Source organism: Felis catus, chromosome F2 (assembly GCF_018350175.1).
Source record: "Felis catus isolate Fca126 chromosome F2, F.catus_Fca126_mat1.0, whole genome shotgun sequence".
Classification (NCBI taxonomy): Eukaryota; Metazoa; Chordata; class Mammalia; order Carnivora; family Felidae; genus Felis; species Felis catus.
In genome coordinates this window covers 52,165,669-52,180,352 of record NC_058385.1, presented here as the reverse complement: position 1 = coordinate 52,180,352, position 14,684 = coordinate 52,165,669, and the positions used below count along the sequence as shown (strand labels likewise).

Here is a 14,684-nt window from a genome sequence, read left to right as displayed (position 1 = left end):
CCTGATGCGGGACGCCAACTCACTAAGATCATAACCTGAGCCAAAATCAAGAGATGCTTAACCAACTGAGCCACCCAGGTGCCCCAAGATTAAGAACTATTGAAGAAAAAATAGACACAAGAAGGCAAAACATACATGTAATTATAGTTTCTGAAAAATAACACAGAAAAAATGCAAAAGAGACAGAGAAGGGTTGAGAAGTAGGCTGAGAATGGCTGAGTACTTATGATAGACAGAAACTGTAGGTATAAGATACACAATATTTACCAAACAGAATAACCAAAGGAATCTACATGTAAACTATATAATAGTAAAATTTCAGAACACCAAAGATAAAGGAAGTGTCTAAAAGACAACTAGAGAAAAAACCAAAACACCTATAAGAAAGAGAACAATCTAACAGTAGACTTCTCAACAGCTTCAGTGAAAGCCAAAAGTCTTTAGAGCAGTATCTTCAAAATGCAGAGAGAAATAACTATCAACTTAGAATTGTGTCATAAAAATTATTTTTGAAAGTCATTATGAAAATAATATTTACAAAAAAGAAAAACCCAGAGTTTATCACCAACAGACCTTTACTAACATATATTCTAAATGATGTACTTAAAGATTCTAGAAATAAGTTATAAAATGCAAGAAGAAAGGTTTAACAATTTCCTTGATTAACATGTAGATTAACCTAAAAAGAAATAATGTAAATAATAAAATGACTAACTCCTGTGCTAAGACAGAACAAAAATCTAGATTTACATTGTCCAATACAGTATCTATTAGCCACACACTACAATTTGAGAAATAAGTGACAAATTCAGTTGCTCAAACCAGCTACATTTCTGGTGCTCAATAGCCAAATGTACTGGAGGGTCAATCTAGTTAGTAAGAAAAGAGTTACTATAAATATGGAAAGAAACTAAAATATCGCTATTGGAGTACCTGGGCAGCTCAGTCAATTGAGTGTCTGACTCTTGATCTCAGCTCAGGTCATGATTTCACCATCCTTGGGCTCTGCACTGACAGCATGGAGCCTGTTTGGAATTCTCTTTCTACCCCTGCCCTGCTCATGCTCTCTCAAAATAAATTAAAAAAAAATTAAAAAAATTAAATCACCATTAACAGATTATATGATTTTCTACATAGAAACCCAAAGCAAATCATCTACCAACAAAATATTAGAATTAGTGTTTATCAAGGTGCCTGAATAAAATATACATTAGCTATAAATTTAGAAAGCATAATTTAAAGTACATATTTATAATATCAAAAATAAATACAATGAAATATTTTTTAAAGATGTACAAAAAGTTAAGACATTTAAAATTTTATTCAAATACAAATCATAAAACATATTAAGTTTATGGATGGTCACCCATAAAAATGTCAGTTCTCCTTAAATTTCACTACAGACTTAATCAAAATTTAATAGGGATTTTGAGGAATTTGACATATTAATTCTAAAACTTATTTGAAAAAGCAAAGGCCCCAAGATGGGCAAAGCATAACTAAAGAAAGATAAGGTGGGAAAAATTGTATTTCTAGATACCAAGCTTTATTATAAAGCTATATAAATAAATATAGTGCAATGTTAACTCAAGGAGAGACCAGTTACCAAGTGGAATAGAATACTCAGTAGAATAGAGAGTCCAGAAACATACCTTTGCATAACAGATCTTGGTAATGACAAAGAGGATATATTACTGATAACTGGAGGAAGGAAACAAGCTAATTCTATGAAAAATAATAAAATGTATAGCTTATTTTATAATATATATTATAGGGAAATTCCAGATAATTAACATTTTCACTCCAAAGGGAAACTTTTGGAAGAAAATATGAAGATAATTTTTTTAATCTCAGAATAGGGAAAATATTAGTCTTAAGTGAAAAAATATTGATAAACTTAACTACACTAATAGAAAGAAATTCTATTTATCAAAGACTACCACAAATAAAATTGGAATAAACTGCAAACCATTTGCAACATACAGATTAAACAAAATATTAGTATCCATTAAGCAAAATTACTCTTTTTTTAATTTTTTTTTCAACGTTTATTTATTTTTGGGACAGAGAGAGACAGAGCATGAACGGGGGAGGGGCAGAGAGAGAGGGAGACACAGAATCGGAAGCAGGCTCCAGGCTCTGAGCCATCAGCCCAGAGCCCGACGCGGGGCTCGAACTCACGGACCGCGAGATCGTGACCTGGCTGAAGTCGGACGCTTAACCGACTGCGCCACCCAGGCACCCCACAAAATTACTCTTATGAATCAACAGGAAAAAGACAAATACCCTCACCCCACAAAACAAACAAAACTAATAAATGACCAAACAGGCATTTCAAATGAGAGGAAATAATAATGGCTCAGTCCCATTAGTAATCATAGAAGTGTAAATTAAAATCAAAAGACATAATTCTATTTATATTACATTAAATTACATTTATGTCACATTTAATTTAAAATTCTGATAGTATCTATTATTGGCAAGGAATTAAATTAATGACAAATATATATAGCTCTAGAAGCTATTTCCAAATTATTGGAAAACAATAATTTTTAAATTGCAACATGAACTTACCTATAATTCAGGAATTTTACTCCTAGAAAAAAGACCTAGAGAAACTTGCATATGAGTCCTAGAAGATATGTACAAGAGTTTATAATTGACAACAATGATTGAAATAATAGGAAAAAAATCAGGTAACAAAAATCTGACAAAACTGGATGAATTCATTATGACATAGTCACGGAATATTATATAGCTGTGAAAATGAATTATAGCTACTGACAATATATATGAATCAAAAACGTTGAGTGAAAAGAGTAAATAGAAGAAAATTACATATTAGTAGTTACATAATATGTGATACGTACACATATATAATTAAATTACATGCTATAAATGTTTACAAATGGCTTTTTATTTAAGGACTGCTATATATGTGAAAATTTTAATTTAGAAGAGAAGGCAATATGTCAGTTACTTCTGGAAGGGAGGTAGAGAAATGGAATTTTGGAGGAATATACATATAACTCAAAGATGTTGGGGAGGGAAAATTTCCTCTACCCTAGAGTGTCCTTCTAGCTGTACTTAGAATCAAATTGACACGAGACAGATTAACAGGAAAAAATCAAATTTAATAGTATATGTACAGGGAATTTATACAGACATGGAATTTCCAAAGACAGGCAACATGAGGCTTACATGAGCTAAGGAGAGGGGTAGAGATCTGAGGATACAGGGGGAGAAAGACTATTAGAACAAGGTGAAAGGAGATGTTTGAAAATCAAAGTTTGCCCAATTATGTAGATAAAAGTTTCTTAGGTAAAGAGGAACCTCTGGGCGCCTGGGTGGCACAGTCGGTTAAGCGTCCGACTTCAGCCAGGTCACCATCTCGCGGTCCCGGAGTTCGAGCCTTGCGTCAGGCTCTGGGCTGATGGCTCAGAGCCTGGAGCCTGTTTCCGATTCTATGTCTCCCTCTCTCTCTGCCCCTCCCCCGTTCATGCTCTGTCTCTCTCTGTCCCAAAAATAAATAAATGTTGAAAAAAAAATAAAATAATAAAATAAAATAAAATAAAATAAAATAAAATAAAATAAAATAAAATAAAATAAAAAAGAGGAACCTCTGTTAATAGCTCTCTCTCTGGTATAAGGATGCTGAGGGGGAGGTAAAGAGCTTTTTCTGAATCTGCTGGGTTTAGATTACTTTTAATTCAGAATAATGTTCATGCCAAAGTGGCCCATCTTGGGGTGGCCTGCCCTTGCCCCTTACAATAACATTCTAGTTTTCAAATAGTGGATTCACTAGTGTTGGTGTGGTTATGTTTCATGAATTCACATAAATTATTTATATTAGTAGAAAATTTCGCTAAAGGCCTGATGTACAAGGGAATCCATTTTAGATTTTTTTTAAGTTTAAGTATTTTGAGAGAGAATGTGTGCAGAAGCAGGGGAAGGGAGAGGGAGAGACAGAGAATCCAAAGCAGTCTCCACACTGGCACTGTGGAGCCCTACACAGGGCTTGAACTCACAAACCCATGAGATCATGACCTGAGCTAAAATGAAGAGTGATGCTTAACCAACTGAGCCACCCAGATGCCCCCTTCCTAGATTTATTTCTAAGTCAACATGACTGTATATAAACTTTGTTGAAACCAAAAGCCTGATTTATGACTCACCAAGCATGCATTGCATATCTGCTTTGTGAATGAATAGCTTAAAGGAAAACCATCTTGTTCTTGAGATACTGAATAACACTTCTATTCCCTGCTTACCCTTGTGAGAAAACTCATGAGTTCTGTCTATATGCTACTCCATAATCTTTTGTGCTTTTACAAGATGTAAAGGTATATAGCCCTGTAAAAACTGTTCATTCTCCACAACACTTTCTTCCTTATGAAGAGCATGTTTCCCAGGCAGCTGTCCTAACTTGGACTCAAATAAATCTCTTTCATACTTTTAAAGATTCTAAAAGATTTGTTCAGTTTGTGCTGACATTTCTTGGTGTAGTTGGCAGGATATCACAGCAATTCACACCTGGGGGTCATCTAGAACTCGGTGCTCAGTACCAGCACAGGCCCTTTGTGCCCCTTTAACTTCTCAGCACCTCACAGGTGTCGCTGTTGAGTTCTCCTGATATCTGGATCTCCTTAATTTGAAGATATTTTTATTCAAGCTGTTGTGGGTTACCAGTAATGTTTGCTAGATGGGAATAACCTAGACAGATTGAAGTCTCAGATTGCCCAATGGGATTTTTTGACAGGTCTAAATCATTTTTCTTATGCACACAAAGAAAGCTGCCCATAAGGCTAAGCAACCTTAACTAGGTTGAGAAACAAGAAAAAAATGGGGCACTGGATGGCTCTCTAGGTTAAGTGGCCAACTCTTGATTTCAGCTCAGGTCATGATTTCACAGTTTGTGAGTTTGAGCCCTGCTTCATTCAGGCTGTGTACTGACAGCATGAAACCTTCTTGGGATTTTCTCTCCCTCTCTCTGCCCCAACCCCTTTCACATTCTCTCTCTCTCTCTCTCTCTCTCTCTCTCTCTCTCCCTCACACACACACACACACACACACACACACACACACACACACACACAAATATTAAAAAAAAAAAAGACTGGGAACAGAACTAGAAAGAAACTGAAGACTTTGGGTTCAGTCAATGAAAGCTCCAACTTTTGGGGAGGAATCTATGCTCATAGAGGAATTTTAGGATTTCTTTGGTTTGTTTCTGCACCTTTTGTCATATTTGGACAAAACTTGCCATATCAGGTTGGAAAATGGAAATGACTAATAGGTATGTAGATTATACTAATACCTTGCAATTAGATTTATTTTAATAAAAGAGATATTTAGAAATTGGGCCTTTAATGTCCTCTCCAAAAATATTAATGAAACAAAGGCTAGATTTTGTTTGCATCTTTGTGTATATGTGTCCATGTGTGTTATGTGAGATGTTTTTTCTACTTCTGGTTGGTATTGAAAAAGTAAATTTGTGAAAGAGTTCTATTTAATTGTTAAAAAGCAAGTGCTTATAAATATTGGACATTCTAAAACTTAGAAAGATAAAGACTAACCAAATGTTTTGAAAGTTCATGTAATCTGGAAGAATGGTCTGTCTTAAAATTAGTTTAGGTTTGTTGGTTTAATTAAAATAGGTATGTCTTTTGGAGTTATCGACATCAGATATCATACAGATAATCAGCCTTTTATTCTACCTAAATGTATTAGTTTCATTCATATTGCATCTATTATAATTTATCAGCAAAAAAAATGACTTAAAAGGATGGTTGATTTTGCCTGACTTATGAAGTTTTCATGGGTAATTGTTAAGAACAAGTAGGTTGGATAAAATGGTTTATAGGTAAAATTTAAATGGCTTACAAAATCTTTACTAACCTGAAATTTTGAAGTATTGGGTTGAATTCATTGAATTTTTAAGTCTTTTCCAAGTAACATAGAATACATGTTGAGTACTACATTTGTCTGCTTTAGGCCTGTTATTGCAAAGAAACTGAGACTTGTGTCTGTTGGTAAACATCCTTTGTGCTTAATTGAAAGATTGTATTATGGGGGGGAAGCTATGCTTCCATAAATTATGAAATGTATTCATAAATTTCTAATCTAAAAAATTCTGAGGTAATAGGTAAGTTCACTATTGATTAGTACTTAGTTTGCACTGGAAGCTAAGGTTTCTAAAAGTAAAAATTCTGATAAATATCCTTCCTAGCACTCTTAATTATATGGAAAGCAGCTCTATGTGCAAGAAAAGTAAGATGTGTTTTTGTTTTTGTTTTAGAGACAGAGAGAGAGTGCAGGAAGCATGTTGGAGTGAAGGAGGGAGCAGAGGGAAAGAGAGAGAATCTTAAGCAGTCTCCACACTTTGCATGGAGCCTGAGGCAGGGCTCCATCCCATCACCCTGGGATCATGACCTGAGCCAAAGTCAAAGTCAGATGCTCAACTGACTGAGCCACCTAGGCATCCCAAGATGTGTTTGTAACAAGAAATCTTTGGGTAAGAAAGGTATGAGGAATGGGACTACACTTTGTTGAGGGAAAAGAAAGTAATTTTGCCCTAAAATGAGTCTGATTATTTAGAGAAAGCAAGCTTAGGACAAAATCTAAATGAAAAATAAAATTATAGAAGGTTTGTGAAGGGGAATCTTTGGAAAAAAAAATATGCATGGTCTGGACTAAGATTCAAATGAGTGAGTTTTAAAAGTGTACTAGTGTAAGATTGGGATTCAGTTTATCTTTTTTGAGAAAAAGACCAAATTGTCTTTAATTATTGGCCTACTCTTGATAAATTGTAAACAAAGTTTTTCTTTATCTACTCAGAAAAACAAAGTTTCTATGCTTTGTCTTTATCAGGTCTGTGATTACTTAACAAAAGTTGAACCTTCTCAATATTAAAGGTGCTGTTTTGCTAATAACTATATAAACTTCTAGTGGAATCTCTTATTGCACCTTGGTTAAATATAAATATTAAGTGTATAATAATCTGTAATCCCATATAGGCACGCTCTTTAAAACCTTCTGAGGGTTTTAACAAAAGTTCCCAAGTATTCAAATTCTAAATGAAGTCTTTTTGACTAATTAGGCTTGTTTATTTGGTATGTTTAAGTTACAAGGGAAGCATTGTCAAACAAATGATAAAAAACCTTTTCACATTACATTGTATAGGTAAATGCTGTAACTGTTCTTAGAAATTATATGAAATTCCTAAAGTTTTAATATGTCCTGGTATAAAGTCATGTCAAATGATGTTATGTCACAGAAATAACTAGATTTCCTTGTCAACTTTATTCTAATGAATTCTCATCAGATCTTTAACCATGGCCAGTTTTGAATCTTTTGTCATTTATAGTTTTTGTTCTTATACTCTTGCAAAATGTGTTTCCTCTTCAAGGAGATTCATGAAAAGGACTTTCTGACAAACACTGGTTTCTAACATATTTAAAGTTATAAAACTAAGCTGAGTAAGAATTTCCAAAACTAATGGGAGAGCTGCATTCAAATAGAACACAAATTAATAACATGAGACTAAATGAATTAAGAAAGATGATTATATTTCGATGACTTTTGTTTGAAACATTGCTGGTCCTCTAATGTCTGGGTCTTTCAGATTTTGTTTTTAATGTTTATTTATTTTTGAGAGAGACAGAGACAGAATGCAAGTGGGTTAGGGGCAGAGAGAGAGGGAGACACAGAATCCGAAACAGGCTCCAGGCTCAGAGCCCGACGTGGGGCTTGAACTCACGAGCTGTGAGATCATGACCTGAGCCAAAGTCGGACGCTCAACCGACTGAGCTACCCAGGCACCCCTGGTCTTTCAGATTTAAGGAAACTTCTTCTCTTAGGATATCTATGTCTTACAGAAATAAATGTTTCAATTCATTAACAAAGGAATATTTTATCTTTACTCCCTACCTGAACCCTCCAGAACTCAAAAACTGTCAGTGAATATTCTTTTTTTAATGGAAATTATTTGTATAAGTTCATTAACAATCTGATCTCCTTAGAACAGAACACCTTTGGAAACAGTAATTATATTACCAGGGCTTTGACTGGAATGTCATCATTTAGAGAGACATGTATAGACTCAGATACGACCAGACAACTTTAAGGAATGAAGGTTGACTTTATGGAGCAAGCCAGCTTGGAAATGTTGCCCTGGTAACTTGCTTTTAAAATTCCCTGCAGCCTTACCAGGTGAGTAAAAAATGTCACTTCCTGGCAGGTGCAAGAACCTCAGGATATTTTGGGTACATCAAGAGAAATTCACCCAAATCTACAAGTATTGTAGGCCAATCTGATGGCAAGTATTTGGCTTTTGGCCTTGAGAGGTTATTAAAAGCTCAACTTGAAATTCCTTATAAAAAGTTCCAGCAAAGCAGATTTAAAAGAACCTATATGGTAAATCACTATTCTTGCGGTGGTTATGTAAATAATTACATCACATTGGTTAAAACAAGGGTGATTCTAAAAAGCAAAGGTTTCAATAACACATTTTTGTAGATATTAGATTTTACTACTATTCATTATACACTGGACTAGATCCTGATTTCTTCTGGTGTCCTCTAATGCCCAGTACAACTCTTCAAGCTAACATTTTTATTTTTCTCCCACCTTTGTGACTTGGAATCATTTGACAACTAAAACTGCCCTTTTTCTTGAAGCTTTATAAACTGAAAATATAAATGACTTGCTGTAAAGAAATTGCTGCAATAGCCCATCTATAGACAATCTTTATGCTCATTGCTCAGTGGACCACTCAAAGATCAGAGACATTTAAACTACAAACCAGGATGAGAAGTAGATGATATCAGCGTAGACTGCTTTCCGAAGATTTGGGATCCAGTCTGTTTTTCTACTCTTTATTTTAAAATTGTAATATTAGAAGATAGTAAACCTATTTGTTTGCTTTCACCTCCCCCTTTATTGTATCCTAATAAAATATCATGGTAACCCTCTGATTTAACTAACTTCAAATACTACCCTAGTACTTTATTATAATGAGAACTTAGATAAAATATTTAATGACCTCTTGGACCTATTCTAATGTTCCTTTAGCTACACTGGTGCTTATATACTATAAAGGACCTCTGTTAGAAAAACACTGTCAGGAAGTACTCCCAAACTCAGATTATATGTAACATTCACCAGGTTGACCATTCTGCCTCTTTAAACTTAGATAATAATTTATTAAGAAAGGTTCCTGGGTGCAATGGGAGAAACATAGTGGCAACTTGTCCAACATGGAAAAATATCCAATGTTCTCACACACCGTGTTTTTTGGTGAATGGAATAGCCTAAGACAAAATAAGAAAAAACAGTGGGTATCTATCAAAGATGCTACTTTAGGAGTGATGTGGTGGATTCAGCCATCTCCTAAACTAACTTTGCCATGCAACCAAGAAGATTCTGAGGTAACTATGGGTCAGTTCCCTTCTTTCTTAACTATAGAAACCCAAGATGTATAGCTCTCCTCTTCTATGGAAAATCATTAAAGACTCTTATATAAAGTACAGCCCTGATACCCAACCTGACATATGTTTTTAACATCTTAACTTTTTACTTGTTTATAATATTTTATTTTTAAATAATTCCTACACCAGACATGGGGATTGAACTCACAGCCCCAAGATTCAGAGTCACATGCTTTACTTACTGAGCTAGCCAGGCATCCCAGGAACTATTTTAAATACCACCAGAGTTTTTCCCATTGGGGGAAAATGGACTTTATTATCCAATGATTCTTGTTGGATTTCAATATCCATGGACATCTGTGAATTCAGGCAAAATATATGGTTATGCCCTAAACAACAATGGAGCTCTGAATTCACTCCAAGTTGGCCTATAACAGCTCTGCCTATACCAACCAACATATGGTGTACAGGAAAAAGAAGACTTTGTGGGTTTATAAAACACCTGTGTAATACTCTGATTTATTTTGTAACCAGAGTACTTTTTATCATAATACTACTTCTATATGGTGTAATGCTGGCTTTGCAACTCAAAAGAATTGCATGATGCTAACAAAACATACACTAATATTGATATTGATGACCAAATGTTTGGGGAGATAGAATTACAACAACCACAAGATGTAATATCTATAGAAACCAATTGGCCAGAGAAATTCTTACATATAACAAAAGGAAATTAACATTTGAAACAAATCAGCTCAAATATTTCACAAGGCTCAAAACTTTAGATAAAGTAGGCAAATGGATACTCAATGTACAATTATCAAAATACTCAGATTTTCTTTGGATTCTTGTGTTTCTAATTTTATACCTATTCCCTATTGGTTGCTTCAATTGTTACTAATTGGATTTTTATTACTAATTCTGCATGTCTGCTATAAATGTTACCAAAGGCAAAACTCACCACAAAACACATGTACAGTGTTTCCACAACAATTTGGTGTCACTGAAAACAAATCATTTGTAACATTTCCTATTAAAGGCCATACTCTTGACCTCCCTATGTGGACTCCTAGGCAAACTAAACCAGGCCTAGCATCAAGGGACGAAATAATAAAAATCAATGCTTTCTATCAAAAGATTACTGATCAAAAGGGGAATGATGAGAGAAAAACTCTCTAAAGGCCTGATATACAAGGGAAACCATTTTAGATTTCTTCCTAAGTCAGCATGACCATATATAAACTTGGAACTTTGTTCAAACCAAGAGTCTGATCTATGGCTCACCATACATGCATAGTACATCTGCTTTGTGAATGAGTAGCCTAAACGAAAACCATCTTGTTCTTGAGATACTGAACAATGCTCCTACTCCCTGCATTTCTTTATGACGAAACCCATGGTTCCTGCCTATATGGTAATCTGTAACCTTTTGAGCTTTTGCAATATATAAAAAAAATTATAACCCTGTAAAAACTGTTCATTCTCCAGAATACTTTCTTCCTTGTGAAGAATGTAGTTCCCAGGCAGCTGTTCTAACTTGAGCTCAAATAAAACTCTTTCTTACTTTTAGAGATTCTAAAAGGTTTGTTCCGTTTGTGTCAACAATATATATTAAAATTACATAACATTTTATTTACATCTTTGGTGTGTTGGTTATATCCCATAATTTGCTAAAAATCCTGAGAGCATTAAGTAAATCATATAATGCATGAATGAACATAAGAAAAGCATGAATTGGAGCCACATAGACCTGGATTCAAATTTTTTGTTTTGATGCTTGCTAGTTTGGGAACTAGATACTTAAGATCTCTGAATATCAGTTTCTTTTAACAATATTTAGGGTAGGCATACTATGTGCTAAGTAGCATTCAGGGGACTAGAGATGTAGTCTTGAACAAAGTTAGCACCAGGTTCAGGTGCTACAGAATTACATATAGAAGAAGTTATATATACTAAGGGGCCTGGAATGGCTAACCACCAATGAGCCACAATTCTTAATGTGAGACCCAAGTTAATGCCTTCTTAGATGAATTTCTGGAGACATTATTTGATAGACTTTTTTTTTAACTTGCCATACGCTGTTCTTCCAACACTCTTGGGAATATATGAAACACAGACAAGGACATTTTACACCAAACTAATATTAATGTTAGATGTAATAAAAAAGCTGGCTATCTGCCCTTTCATTGGTCTATCAAATTCTTCATGGTGTGAGGTTGTGTTGATTAGTGTACAAGGGGTTGACTCTGTAGAGAAGTATTTCTTATACCTTTATCAGATACTAATAATCCCTGACTGCCTTAATTGTACCTTTCCCCATTTATAAACTCACTCCTTCGAACCTCCCCTAATGTCACTCAAAAGATAATTACTTTCCTCCATCTTACTTTTACAGACATCAGAATCATAGTTCTCCAATTTCCTCACCTTGTGAGGTCTCACCTAGTGGGTCTCACTCTTCCTCATTGCCATGTGCCCACTGAACAGTCAAGCAGTTCTGAGGCTATGGTCAGTGATGCTGAGTGGATCACCATTAATTCTGAAGCCACTTTTGCTCCAAAAGGGCATGAAATATTTCTATCCTCATATAACAAACACCTAAGAGAAAAATACAATGCAAGTCTGATAACAGTAACGTTAATATAAAGATGAAATTTAAGTACGTGATATTTATAGGAATGTAATAAAATCCCTTGTAGTCAGCAAAAAGGCAGCTTATATGTCAAAGAACCTTCTTGAAACCGGGAGTAAATTCCTATAGAAGAGCATGCATCTGAAATACAGATCTAAAAGAAGCATAAAGACAATGATCTTAAATTCTCAGCATCTGAAAACTAAGAAAAAGAAGAGGAATAAAAACATTTGCACAAGTCATATTTGGGAAATTTCCAACTGTGAACAAACCAACGAAATGAGACCTGAATATATATTCAGATAGTTATTGATGGCAAACTGTGAGCAAAAACCAATAGATAAGACCATAACCATTTAATTTCCTAGGAAAAGGAAGTAGGAGAACACATGGTAGTCTCTGTCAACCCCAAACTCAGGTGGTAACATTGAATTCTTCATTCTCAAGCACCCCAAAGCATAAATGAAACAAACAATAAGACCACAGGGGAGCTTTTAAATATGAAAGGTTGTTATTCAACTGTTTATTTTTGGGTTTTTTTCCCCCTCTGGAAATATCTATATCTGAAATAAGAAGTGTTGACCCATTTACCAACAAAACACAAATTTAAAAAATGCCACTCTGACTAGCCCATTAATACTATTTTTCTAAGCAGATAATAATTTCTAATCCATGAGATTAGGAGATCCTGTAACTATTGACCTACTAGCTGTATCTTTTTTTGAGCTAATGTTTTACAGATCAGTAGACTTTCACCTACCATAATTGGTGATTTGGATTTCTTTGTCCTAATCAGGATTCTGAGCACCAGCAAGAGTCAAAATTCTGGAAAGCATAGGATCCAGACACAGTACATCTCTATTAAGAAACTGAGATGGATTTTAGCCTTTATGAATTTATATGATCTGCTTATTAATGATAAGTATCTTCATGCAAATCAGGCTTTGCTCCAACCTCTGTGCTTTTTACTCTTTATCTTACCCTGTTTAATTAAACAAATTCCTGAAAATAGTTATTTTATTGGTATAGTACTTCATTTCTTTTGCTTACTTCACAAGTCCCAATGGTGTCTCCCAGACATAGTTTCAGTCCTTCTATACAAAGTATGATTTTCCATTAGGATGAATGAGAGAGGCCACTTACATCTGGGTAGTATGTGGTTGCAGATTTCTGTAAAACAGCACTGGAAAACAAAAGTCTGGTCACAAATCCTTTTCTCAAAGGCAAATACAGTTCTTGCTTTTGATCCAGGCAGAAAGCCAAACCTAGAATAAGAGAAGCCATATGTATGTGTTTGAGAAAAAGTTGCCTACATAAGTAGGGATTTCCCCCCCCCCCCCATAATGAAGTTAACTTTTTGAAGTCTTTTGGAAAATGATGGAGATGTAATGGTCAAACTACAAACTTTAGAAATGTTTTACAAATACTTTGAGGTAATTTTTTAAAAAGAAGAAACATGAAAAAAGGGCCACAGCCTTCATCAAGACTGATTAATGTGAAGAGGGCAACTACAGTATTCAAAGGTTTACCAGTTTACCTACAGCTGAAACTTGTTCCCAGATATTTTTACCCATGTCCAAAGGAAGAAAGATTTCTGACTCAAAAGGGGAGAGCCTATAAAATGGCCCACCCTCACCCCTTCCTAATCTTCATTTGGGCTTAATTAGACAAAAGAAACACAAATGAGTTATTCCAGGGTTACTATTAGAAAAACCTCTTTTATACACATTAGCACAGTTCAAGAAGACTGATCCTAATGTCTCCAGGCTGAGAAGAGTCTACAGATCTTCTAAACAAGTGGTTCTCAACTGGGAGAAATCTGTTCTGGAGCACTTGGCATGTCTAGAGACATTTTTATTTTTACAACCGGAGAGTGGGCGATGCTACTGGCATCAAATGAGTAAAGGCCAGGAATACCACAAAATATCCCACAGTGCACAGGACAGCCCCTGGCAAGAAAGCATTGTAGCCCCAAATATCAAATGCAGAGGCTGAGAAACACTGTTGTAGATCAGCGTCCCCTGCATTAGCCCAAGCTGTGAGCAGCACAGTCTTCTTACTGATTTGTGACTTTTGGGTCCTCATTGTAAGAAGCCATTTGGGGCCACAATTCCCCTGCTGTGTATGCATCATTTGGGGGTGAGGAGGTGGTTTCTCTCACCATTTCCAGACTGGAAGACCCTCCTGGTAAGTGATTATTTGGAGTCCAAAGCTCTGTTCCTCCCTTCTAGCAGACCTGGCGCTCAGATTCTGACCTGCTCTGGCCTGAAGAGAAAGGCACAAAAGGGAGGCAAGAACCGTATGAGGTGTTATTCTTTGTTTTTCTCAGCCCACTTGGAATATTCTAAGTTAAGCAAAATGACATCTGGAGTTTGCTTCCACCTCTAGGCCAAACAGTAGGTTTGGGAACTATAGACAAAAATAAATTTCAAGAATAGATTTGGGGGTGCCTGGGTGGCTCAGTCAATTGAGCGGCTAACTTCGGCTCAGGTCATGATCTCACAGCTCGAAGGCTTGTGAGTCTGAGCCCCACATCAGGCTCTATGCTAACAGCTTAGAGCCAGGACCCTGCTTCCAATTCTGTGTCTATCTCTCTGCCCCTTCCCTGCTCGTGTTCTGGC

At 35.5% G+C, this 14,684-nt stretch overlaps 1 long non-coding RNA gene across 7 annotated transcripts in view; it reads right to left on the bottom strand.

Moving 5' to 3' along the window:
* Positions 1-14,684, bottom strand: part of LOC109496163 — a 237,489-nt gene that overhangs the window by 61,535 nt on the left and 161,270 nt on the right. For 5 of the 7 annotated variants that reach the window (XR_002152042.2, XR_006592380.1, XR_006592385.1 and 2 more), the window contains 4 exons: positions 14,225-14,328; positions 13,207-13,328; positions 11,859-12,029; positions 9,671-9,785 (listed from right to left, as the gene is read on the bottom strand). This is a non-coding gene — a long non-coding RNA (uncharacterized LOC109496163). The remainder of the gene's footprint in view (positions 1-9,670; positions 9,786-11,858; positions 12,030-13,206; positions 13,329-14,224; positions 14,329-14,684) is intronic. The other 2 variants (XR_006592383.1, XR_006592382.1) reach the window with 2 other exon arrangements.